Below are 12568 nucleotides of genomic sequence, written 5' to 3'. Positions count from 1 at the left end.
CAAAGGCAATTTCATCAGTGTTATAAATAAATCACGTCATTTTCTGTAGGCCGACCTAATGGCTGATAGGTTTACAGGGTTGCTTTAAATACGTGTTCATTGGATGATCGTTGCAAAAAATAATCCCATCTATTGATACTGTATAGATGGATAGTCTTGTATGTATTCGCTGCGCCTCCGTAATTTTGCGCTAGTTTAACGCAGGCTCTAATGAAGATCACATTTTTTTCGATACATTTCTACAATTAACTATTGACATGGCTAATTGATATCGTGTGCTAGATTATATAGCATATTTTCAATTTATCTTTGCGTACTCGTCGGTCCGTACCCGTTTCGGGCCTTGCGCGATGTCCTTTCATTCGTTCGTGCTTCCATAAGCGACCTTGCCAACACTGTTTGTTCACCAGTTCCACTGTGGTATCGCTACGCCTGCCAGTGCCGTCGACACTTATCTCGCATTTAATATCTCATTGCGTCCTTTCACGTCGAATATATTTGATTTATCATCAGAAGGTGCGTTCGGTTCGTCTTCCCCTATCCGAAACATATCGGCCCTCTCCTTCGTCATGCGGCCGACATCATTCCTCGACGAGCACCGCTACACTCTATCCCTTAGCGTTTAGGCCAAGAGTTGCTTTTAGCAGCACTTCCCAAAACACGTTATACGGTAACACCCGTCCAAACAAAATTCACCGTATCTTCCTATACTGCCATAGCCCCATATCCGTGAGCCGTTTGTGGGCAGTTACAGCTTCGGCGAACATCGTCGTCCTACACAGGCGCATTCGCTCACGTATCGAGCACCCTGTATCCAGTAAGCTATATATACGCAGCTCGACGTTGAGCTACGTGCGTCGCGTCTGCCCGATTGATCGTTCATCCGCCTAACTCACCGCATATCAGCGAGTTTAGGAGTTGATGTATGGGAAGTTATTAAATATCAACTAGGCAGCAACGTTTGCGCGCCTTTCCATTGCAGCATAACACCGCGTCTACTGCTATCGAAGCTCTGTACTATGTTATAGGCCGAAGAACAGATTGCAAAAGGATATAAACAGCACCAGATGGAAGCCTATCTACACAATATGGATATGTAATGTGGATCTAGAAACGTATATGGACCTATCGTTCGCCGCTACAGAACGGCGGTATTCTCCGCCAACTTGCCAGAGGTGCGCCGAGTTTCGAAGATAACTATCGGCACGGAGAAGAATAACAGAATCTGATGCTGAGAACCAATAATGCCACAATGTAATTGTGACAATTATGTTTGGCTTAACTTCGAAAATGCTGTTTACGTACACGTTTAAAATATGCGCGCTATTTATAGAATGAGAAATGTTTTACTGTATAAAAATACCCTAAAAAAAAAGTTTTTTCTGCTTCTGGACCCAGTTAATTTGTATAAACTGCTGTTATATCTACTTACAGTTTACGATTGTGTTCAAGTCTCCAAATAAATATGTCTCTAAAATAAGCAGTTAACCCGACGGTGTCGTGCAGTTTTTTGTGCACGCAAAAAGGAGTTGTGCATGATATACGAATACATACCCAACTTAGATGAGGACGCTGAGTTGAAGTAGTGGTAACGCTCATTGGTGCCGCAAACGCAGCCGCAATAGGTTAGTTTGAAGGCCAATAGTTGAAGATGGCTTCTGAATACAAATGTACCCCAATGCCTGCAGAAACAATGACAAAAAAGATCACGAAGCCGCCGTCCCCGCCATCGTTATAGCCCTATTCAATAGCCTTGGCTGTTGGCTACGCACGGAACGGATCCAAACCTTCGATGTATTATTACCAATAGGGACTGTATTCGCTCACACAGCGACGGTGATGGCCAGCAGTCGTCGCGGCGAGCTAGTAGCAATTGTAGTAGTCGTCCTTGCGGTACCTGGACAGCGATCCTTCTTCGCCCGGCCCCCGGCTACAGAATGGCTCTGTCCATTCTCAAGCTGAGGTACACATGAGTGCCTAGATGGTATGGAGGACCACACAGGCAGTAGTCGACAAACCTCGTCGTTGTCGGGTCAAAAAAGAGGGAAAGAGTGAGACGCACCGCTATTTACGCCGCTGCTGCTGCTGCTACGTCGTATCGTACATATATCAAAGTGAGATAAGAGATGGCTGTTATTAGACCCACATCGATCAGCAAATGAAGAACATATAGAAACTCCATCGAATGTTTCACCTAATTCGACTAAAACTAGCCATACGTTACTTGGAAAAGAAATTATGCCTACTAGCGATACGATGTGTCGCAGGGGTCCAGTGTTTGTCTTGAAGCAGAGCAAAGTAACGACGTTGTTCTATATTTCATCTAGTGTTTCGTCTACATTTATAGTTATCTGTCGTAATATTCCTATCTATATAAATATATATGTAATTTCGCATGTAGTTATAGCCGTACCCGTACCTTGACTGTTGAGATAATCATTCACGTGATGATGGCTTCGCTTTGCCGGTTGTGACTGAGGTTACGTTGATCGTGATCCGATGAAAACCTCGTACGTACAGCGTGAAGGCAATATGTTCGCGGCCCTTAATTTACGTTCCCAGCATTTAACCCAATTGCAAACTGTTGGACCGCCTGTCGAGGCAATTTTTGGCAACGCGAAGACGTTTCTCGAAACAGCACCTAGTCGAATAAACAATTCTGTTTTTTCAGGCCGTAAGTGCCTTGGTTATTTCTGTTATGAAAAAGGTTCGAGTATAATTTTCGTCCTTTTCGATCGGTCAACAACTAGCAAGTTCGTTTTGACTATGCGATTAGTCAGTTCTTTCGAATCTATGCTTGTGATCATATTCCTGCGTGCTATCGGCAGCAACCAGAGGCTTAAGATCGTACGTCCGTTCCGGATAGGTGCACGTAAGCTGAAACAAGACATAAATTATGTGATCATGAATGGTGCGCCTGTGACAAACTACATACGGAACGGGCGATACTGTGCCATAGGTCATATTTGACACCATCATTAGAAACAGTTCCGCTGCTCGGAACCGTTGTTTAATGTATAGTAAGCGTCATTTGTTACTATTGAATCTGCTCCCTTTACGTGTCCCAACAATCCAATCTTGACATTCAACTATCGTACGTGTCAATAGGGTAATCGTCGTCATATGCCCACCCCATACCACCACATAATCTATTTCGTACCCGTCATCTGATAGCTTAATATAATGGCAAAAAATGTCACTAATTATAGAGTTAATTCTGACAATTACGATTGTGTTACCTGAAGGATAGCATAACGACTTATGGATCTCGGTTTCTAAACATGCTGTCAGGTGGAATCACCTGGGTTAGCTGGAAATGTTAACGGAAAGGTAAATATTTAACGTCTCTATAAGGACAAGACGTAATAACGTGCGTGACTTAGAACATACGCCAAGTGCATCTGGGTAAAATAAGTACAGACTAATTTGTACCACATATTATATCAGTAACGTTCCTACTTAGGGTAAAGATCAACATTGTTCGGTCCCGAAAAGGTATGTAATACAAAGGTTTCAAGAAGACTTTATTTTATACATTCATTATGTAGAATAAGAACGGTACACTTGACTGGGTCACCCCCCTATGATTGCTACAGTAAGAGAACGCATTTACTCTGATTTAAATTAGCTGCGTTGTGCCGCGATTTGGACAAAACGAATAATGCACAGACATATTACACACCATAGCGATAGAGCAAACTACTCCGAAACGATAGCAGTTAACGAAATAAGTAAGCGTCAGGTGATCTTTACGCGGATTCTAACAAGTATTTTATACGTACCTCCTATCATCTAATGGATATAAAAGGCCTGAGTTAATAATAACCGGTATGCAATTAGAAAATTGATTGGCAACCATCAATATGTGCGTTAGTAGTCAATTTCAGTTTACTACTTTCCAATTTTAGGTAGATTTCTACATAACCATATATATATATATATATATATATAATACACCCGAATCCTGTGTGATTGTACGAATCAACCACACACCTCTGTCCTTGGATGTCGTACTCTATAAGTAGTATTGTAATGTGTATATACGTCTGTATTGTATCTGCGATATTCTATCGTAGCATACTGAGAAAGTCCTTGAGTCTCATAAATGTTCGGCCCTTGAGCACTTCTCATTGATACGTGAGAACTTTGCCCCCGGGCGATCATCTCTCCATCCGCGCAGCAAAGTGGACCTCCTTCTTCTTCGCTTCGCCGGTTTGATGCTCGCACGTTTTATGGCCAATTTCCTATTCGTTGAAGATTTTTATGAGCCAGATTGACTTTACCGCATGTTTTTAAGGAAGATGTCGTCTTCTTTCGGGGCGACTACGGCCGCAGCTGTCGCGACCGCTTCTGCCATTGCTATCGTTCTAGGCCGGCACAAGGAGACGAAACTGAGAACCCGTAAGGAAAGAACGGCCTCGACGATTTTGCGCGATCGGGCTACTCGGCATAAGGTGAAGTGACTGGCCGCGCTGTAGCTAGGATGTAGCGACTCAGCTAGAAGTCTCATCCTCTTCGAAAAACGACAACGGAGCAAAAAGGCGGATAGATTCCTTGCATCCATGCTTTGACATCATCAGTCGTCAAGCCTGCGCCAATGGCCAGCGCCAGGGCTAAGCGCAGGAAAATATACGATAGTTACCCACCTTCGTTCTGATGCTTCTATATATGATATATGGGCATAACGACCAGAGCCTTAAGATTATCCTTAGAGTTTGGCAAAGCTATGGGGTGGCAACCCGTGCCTTCTTTTAGTACGCTTCTAATATATGTAGGCTGAGTCCAAAATTAGCACGACGTCGTGTAGCGGCACTGGGTACTCCGCCCTCTGAGAGCCGCTTGTTGTTGGGGCTTTTTGTTCCCGTGCTCTCCATCGAAAATTTGTCCCTGTGTGGCCATCCGGCTGACGACACACTTCGGGCCTCCTCAGCTAGGACAAAATGAAGAGGCAGGGTGGCTTCGGTCTTACCTGTGGCATGTCCACTAAATTGGCCCCTAGACACGGGCGATTGGCCCCGAGACATGAGAGGCCCCGAGAGACCCCCAAAACTGCTATCTCTACTCTGGTCGACTGCCAACCAGCTCACGAGGACGGTCAACGAGGTCGCTGATCTCTTACTCTTCGTCTTCTTCTTTTTGTCTTATAATGTTGCCTTTCTTGTAATGTCCATCGTGGATGTCTCTTGCTAATTCCTCATTTAATCGAGAGCGATCAATAATAAGGATGATTTTATGATGTTTTTTGTAATGAAACAGATTAAAGGCAGAAATACCTAAGCGCATTTATAGTGGTTCAATATCGAAACTTAGAAGTTAGTTAATTGCTAGTAGTTAATTACTTCAAAACTCATGTCTAAAAGGCACTGAGTCCTATATATGTATCTAGGGGAACAAAAATAGTCTCATAACTATTGCATCTGGACATAACATCTGCATGTACAAACTAAGTCCTTATTTTATATTTTAAAATATATATAGTTTAAATTATCCCTAATTGAAAGTTTCAATTTTTTCTTTGTATTGATATTTTTTAATTTGAAAATAAAATTCCTATCTTAAATTATGAAGCCGACACACATTTTGTGCCCGACGGGAATCTTTTGCCTAATTAGTTGGCCGTATAGCGATTCAACATTTCTGCGGTTCGATAGTACGTAAATACAGCAGATCTTCATACAAAGCTTCTGCTCATGCTTAATGGACTTTTGGAACGTCTATAAATTGCTAAAGGATTTCCACCTTTACAAGCTAATCGTTAGGCTACGATCTACCTCTAATCTTCCTAGTTAGTATTCATTTGTGACATCGAGTTGTGCTATTTGTTACCGAAAGTGGAATGGTTAAGAGCAGCAGTAACGCCGTGAAGTATGGAAGGAACTAAAAAAATGAAAAAATAGTTGTAATATAGACTGTAAGCAAGTCTTAATAAAATATCATTGGGGTAAGTTCTAGATTTTTTAAATTTATAATGTAGTTTAGTTATTCACTGTGTGATGCCGTTTGCTTTATGATAATACGGCAAAAATACTCTCAGAACTCTCTGTGCACTCAAGAACGCTGAGAATATCATGTGATGAGTGGGAAAACATGACGGAGTATTACAGAAAGAAACTCAATAGGTAAATTATTGTGAAAATTCTAGCTGTTCCTTAAATGTGATTAAAGCGAATACGGTCAGCAGTAGTTGACATAACTTACATAGACCTGAGTGATGATAATATGTACAGTATATGTAATTACTTACACATATCTACAGTAGTTATGGCTACCCACTGCGGACTTGTTTCTGACAGCCCAAGCATTTTGGTAGAAGAGCCTATCATGACACTGGACCAGCAGGCGTTAATACTAGTCCCGTAAACACTGACAGAAAATAGACAGCGACTGAGGGAGGCCGGAATGATGGAAAACGACAGAAGATTGAGCGAGTGTCCAGATGATTTTAGGGGGAAAAGAGAGCGGGGGCGGGATGTCGGCCTTGCTCATCCATTCATCGGTCATGCAAAATTAATCCAAAGTGCCCCTGAGTGTCCTTCGCTTCGCACTCCTGCGTTCCTTCTGCACAAGCAAGCTTACTCGAAACCCAGTGAGTGAGTGAGTGAGTGAGCGTTCGGTACCCGACGAATAGAGAACTGCTCTCGAGATGATCCCGTTGCGGCCGTTCGCTGGCAGAGCCCAGATAGGACGGCGCCAAGACCAAACCCTAGGTCCACGACTGATTAGAACGATGACGGACAGAAGCAGCGAATAACAGCAGCAGCAAAGGCACGAGTCGAGCAAAAAGCTTCCTCGTTGCTTCGCTTCGTTCTTCGTTCGTTGAGTGGCCTTAAGTGCTTCGTCAATTAGAGAAGACGACAAATGAACGACCGGGTAGCCATCATTTTTTCGTGAATACCCCCGGTGGAGGGCTGACCTCACTTTGACGTCCATCTCGACGGCAAAGAGCGTTTTGTTCGATCGTCTCCAGCCTTAAATATAAGTCATTTCATTCTCTTATCTTGACTTGGCCGAACGAGAAGACCGAGCGGCGACATCCAACCGGCTGTATGCTGTCATTGGTGTCTCATTCCTGTAGCAGAGAAACAGGCGACAAAAACGGCAATCGAAAGCGAGTTTCGTCAGTAATCTCTGATCATCCATTGAGGCTTGGTATGTTGATATATGTGCTGGCCAGCAATAGAGGGTGGCCTCCAGGGACTTCCGCAACACCTGGACGACCGTAGCCGATGCATCGTTGTCTTTAATGAAGTTGGTAATGAAAAGTAGGTATTTGCCACCATTGAGATTTGATTATTTTGTCATCTCCGTACTGTCGACGGAGCAAATCAGCGTGCGGCGCAACGGTTGCGACCGGCTGAATAATTCGCTTAGAGCGACCTTATGTACGTATCAGCCGCCACCGTGAGCAGCCAACAAGACCTATTGGACGCGTCGTTCGAGTGTGTGGCAAAAAACTAAGTACGCATGGATGACTATTGGTGCTAAAAGTGTTTTTTTTCGAAATATATGGTAGTTGGTTTTCAGTGGCGTTGCAGGACTCTCGCTCAGGATCGCTTTGACCACTTATAGTTTGCGACTAGAGGCAGGTACGCCGGTAGTTAAAAAAAATGGGTCCACCGTTGGCATACAGATAAGAAAATTGTAGTGATTATTTTTCATCATGACTGTAAACCAATGTTTACGCCCTACCTGTATTCTACTAGAGGACATGCAAAATCGCAGGCACACGTCAGCAGCTGGTTGTTCATGGCTTCGATAAAGTAAGCTTATTCATTTGTGCATCTAGGACGTCCTCTACTAACTTGGAATAGTCTCACGGGGGCTTAAATTGGACGAAGAAAACAGAGCAGTGAGCTGGTTAGTTACGCTGTTCGAAACACTTTCTCCTCGCCACGCTCGTTCTAAGTCAGCTACAATAGCAGGCAGCCATGAGCCTCAGCCTCAGCATCGTCCCGCCGACCGACAAATAAACCAACGCTCGCCGTTTCATGAAGCTAACTCAGGTGTAATTACAATGTAATCCCAGAAGCTTGTGGAGCAGAATGAACGAAGAACTAAAGCGACGGCCAGGACAAAATAGGAAAAAGACTGGTCTGTTGTACAACGAAGCAGGAGAGAGACGCGCTACGAAAGTGTCCTCGCATTCCATGCATGCAAAAGCCAGATCATATGTATTTTTTTTTTCTGTTCTGCGTGTTGCCACCGAAATCGTGCTGGCAGAGGATTATACGCGGGTCTCGACAGCGACACACGCAGAGCTGCCTTTCACGTATTTAAAAATGCAATTTGACTCGACGTCGTTTGTTCTGGCCAGCTATTCCCTGACTTGTACGAAATGCGCATAAGCTCAACTCGACGCGCGAACAAACTTGAACCACTCAGCGTCAGCTTTTCGTAGCTTAGCAATAGCAAAAAGAATGGCAGCACTAAGAACGGGTCTCGCGCAATGGTCGCGGAATATTCGGCCAACGTCTCAACATTCAATTAAAGTGACACCCAATTTATATTCATGGAATGGCTGGACTGCTGCTAGTATGAGCAGAGTTGGATTTTCTGCTTCGTATGAAAGGTGCGATCAACCATGAGACCAGCATACGACCGTATAGTACGAACCAGTACTGGTAGTACTGGTTCAAGCTTGTCCGCCTGGCCGTACGTTAGCACAGATCATTCGCCCAATAGATATCAACTCGACCCAAGTTGGCAGATACGAATCGAATGAACGTCTCTGAAACGAACATGGCGATACTGCGCCAAAAAAAGTTCACACAGACGCTGAAGATAACGTGTCGACAAATCTTCTACATTATAACACTTGATATTGGCCCGGTTCGCAATGGTTTCCTTTTGTCTAAGTAGCGCATTAGCCCGGCCATCGTAGGGAAGGTCTCTAGCTAGCTTTCTATACTTAGGCCATTTAGGTCACGATAGCGTTGTTTTGATTTCTCAACATCGACCGCAACAAAAGTGAAGACGACCGTCTTTTTCATGCACTGCGCATTTCAATATTGTTCATGTTCTGTTGCTGCTATACGGATTGCTCACATCAGTTTTGTAAGGCCGATAAAGATTCTGACCATCTGCTCTCGTCAGCAACACCTGGAATCGTGAGCACCGCGCAAGAACTCTTTACCTTTGGCCGTGTCTTCCTTTATTGTTTTTAGTGAGCGAGCTCATGGTCGCGGATCCATATTTTTTTGAACTCGTATTTTCCATTTCCCAGTCTTTGGTCAAAGACACTGCGGGCGAAACAGCTCGTAAAATCGTTGCCCTCGTATTTCAGTCAGATGCTTCTACTGCGATGCCTTGAGTGTCATCAGCTATCCCGATCATCAGAACATTTTACTTTCGTTAGAACACTTTGGGCATTCGCAACGCTGCGACCCCTATGGGATTCGTTGCCAAAGCTCGTTTTACAGATAACGCTTGTATCTGTACTGAATAATATGCGCGAAAACTAACAGAAAGATCGAGGACAGATCACGATAGTGATCATTACGTTATCTGAACAGCCCTCTTAATTAACGTAACGTCAACTGAAAGGTTCACACCGAAGGTATTGCGATGTATCGAGTTCAACGGGGATCTTAACAAACGATTCAAATACAATTCTTCTCTACGACGTTATAATGTGCCGCATGAGAGCTCAGTAGGTTTATAATAGCACCAACTAGCAACAGATAGGAACAATTTGAGACTGACAATTTATTTCAATTGTCTCTCGCCTTTGCAAATGGAAGGCCCGCAAGCCTGAGGGTAGGCAAATGGCCATGACTTTGTTAGCTACTAGCTAGCATCTTCTTTAAGTGATATGGCGTTGAGATACCCTGTTGTTCCTGTGAAAAGCGCTCATTTCTACCGCCCAGCTTGCGGGGTCAGTGAATCGCTAAAGCCTCAGGAGTTACGTCAGTGCATAGATTAAGCGTGACCGAACTTGAAGATAATTTGTGGTTTGGTAGTGGTCACATACCCATATGAAGCTCGATGGGCTTAGATTCGCGTATTTGTTTTGCTCTTTTGGAAGGTTACATCTTCAGCTATATTTAAGCTATTAGTACAACTAACAATAAATGGTACGTCTTACTATATCCTAAAGGATTCCGATGATGATTTTAGCTATCTATCTCCTCAAATATTATTGTTTTAGAGCAGCTTCTCATTTTTAGTGTTTGCTTTTGACCGTGTGGACGATTTAGGCTTAAGGTCGCTTGATGACAGGGTCATATTGTAAAAGAAATATGGCTTGCCTACTAAAGGTAAACAGTCATTCTCCTTTAAATGAAGGTCGGGAACGATAATGCACATTAAGAACGTGTAAGACAGGGCAGTACAAATATTCGCACAAGCAAGGTCACAGACGATCAGCCAACTTACCAAGTTTACTGCTTAGTGAATATATGTCCGTATGCCATATATGTGTATGTGTATATGGCATACAAACAAAGCGTTTTGGCATTCTTAAATTTCTCCAGGAATGCTATTTGATCCGATAGCAAAAAGAAAAAAATATATTGACACAATCACATAATATAGAATGTTAATGTGCTTATCCTGTACGGGTTATCGCAACGAGAACTAGACGCATGGAAAAGAGCCTAAAATCGTGTTGTACAAGAGAGTGCTTAAACCTCATTATTCAGAGTAGCATTTACAAGAGCGTTCACATTGATCATTACTCGGGAGACACGTTTAGAAATATAATGTTCTTTTAATGATATCAAAAGGATATCAGCTACTTGTCAACACTCTATATAGAATCGAAGCTTGATAGTTGCAAACGTAATGTTTGATGAAATTCGTTTCAATCTTTCGTTTCATCGGTACACACTCAGATAGTGAGTGATATTAACACTGAAACAGAAAAGATTTATGTTCTCGAAAAACAAGCTAATTTTTGTTTGTATAACTATAGCGTGAAAGAGAGCCACTAGAGAGTTCAGTGGGTCGACGTGTCTCTATAACGTGCGAGTTAGCCTCTTGTGCCCGGAAAAGCAGGTTGAAGGATTTGAATAGAAACTTGTTTTGCATTCTCAGAGCAAAGCACATGCTATTGACCATTTTTCTTCTAGTAAAATTGTTTATTCGCGTATATTATAATTGCTGATGACGCATGGGGACATCGTTATTTTGATACTCATATTGCTTAAACGGCGCAGTTTCTAAATTGCGACACCTCCAATTTAGGTTAGGTTAGGTCACGTTGGGTTAGGTTAGGTTAGGCTTAATCTGCTTTAAAAAAAGTATTTCTTTTATTTTTATTTATCCAATTCATAATTGTCTCCACAAAAGAATAAATATGTGCAAAATGCGCTAAGCTCTATTAAGCATCTGGATGGAACATTAAGAGTGGAGTTGCTGCGATTGGATTTTCCACTACTTTGTTCAGTAAAGATATTCGACCATCGGAGAAAACTCTAGCTTGAAATTAGTGAAAGCTCAGGCAAGCTTCCGTCACACGTATTGGAAAAGCTCGTCTGTACAATGGATAGGCAGTCTATCCAAAGCGCGCAAGTGTTCAGCCGAATGGTGCGCTGGCTACACAGAAAGGGATCTGAGGTTATAAAGGCATTATAATTAACTGAAATAGCATGCAAAACTTTAGAAAGCATCATCCAAGTGGCAAAAAAAACGCTAACCAGTAAGGATTGATATCTGATTCTTAATGCACCCATAAAATGGGAGGAAGCGTTGATCTGCAGCTGTTGGAAACACAATTTGAAGCGAGCGAGGTTCATTAACATGTCCCAGGGTTTTTACGTGGTATGTTTAGACTTCAAACCATCGGTCGAGCGAGTAACTCATTCCAAACTCTTAGAGATGCCTTTTTTTGCCTCGGTGTGGGTGATCGACTGGTGAAGTGGAGTTAAAATTTTTTCAAGACTGTGCTTTCCATGTTAGAGTCGGTGGGAAGGACCCGGATACATCAAAGCCATCTGGGGTTATACGGAAGATACAATACAAGCATTTCTCATATATTTTGTGTATGCATTTAATAATGTACATATTACGCCCGTAAGTATTTGAGAAAGTGTATGCAGATGATGTAAGAACATAGGTAGAAGTCATAAAGACGATGGCGGTTCGATGCTACAAGATACCCTAAGCATGTTTTTAGAGTGGACCAATAGATCAATCAAACTTTCGGTTGAAAACGCGTCGTTCTATATCTTCGGCATGGAAGTCATGTGTATTTCAGTGGCAATACGAGCTATGCGTAATAGGGGTTGTCACGGCAATTACCCTATAATGCACAGAACACTTGCTAGATACAGTTCTCCATGCAATATGCTAATCTAACTGGCCTTTACGTTCATTTGTCCAAAGAGGCCCAGCGTTGTATATCAGGCTATTGAAGATGTACGTTGAGCCGCTCATGGCACATGCAGCACCCAGATGGTATCCAAGTTTAAAAAAAGATGCGTAAAGCTTAGTAAGGGTGAGAGCGCATGCGCAAAACGCGCTGCTTTCAAATGTCACTAAGAGGTTTTATCAATTATTCATAGATTCGACATCACTCAAACGTATTAATTTGCGAACAGCAATGCTCGAGCCAAATAGCAGGGTTCAC

At 42.8% G+C, this 12568-nt stretch overlaps 1 long non-coding RNA gene across 2 annotated transcripts in view; it reads right to left on the bottom strand.

The window, feature by feature from the left end:
* LOC147759075 (uncharacterized) overlaps positions 1-12568 on the bottom strand; it is a 46011-nt gene that overhangs the window by 7608 nt on the left and 25835 nt on the right. For both annotated transcript variants that reach the window (XR_015328541.1, XR_015328548.1), the window contains 2 exons: positions 2420-2877; positions 1555-2088 (listed from right to left, as the gene is read on the bottom strand). This is a non-coding gene — a long non-coding RNA (uncharacterized LOC147759075). The remainder of the gene's footprint in view (positions 1-1554; positions 2089-2419; positions 2878-12568) is intronic.

This window comes from Varroa destructor, unplaced genomic scaffold (genome assembly GCF_002443255.2).
Source record: "Varroa destructor unplaced genomic scaffold, Vdes_3.0 BEIS01000001.1, whole genome shotgun sequence".
In the NCBI taxonomy this organism is placed as follows: Eukaryota; Metazoa; Arthropoda; class Arachnida; order Mesostigmata; family Varroidae; genus Varroa; species Varroa destructor.
Note: the sequence above shows the minus strand (reverse complement) of the source record. Positions and strands in the feature narration are given on the sequence as shown.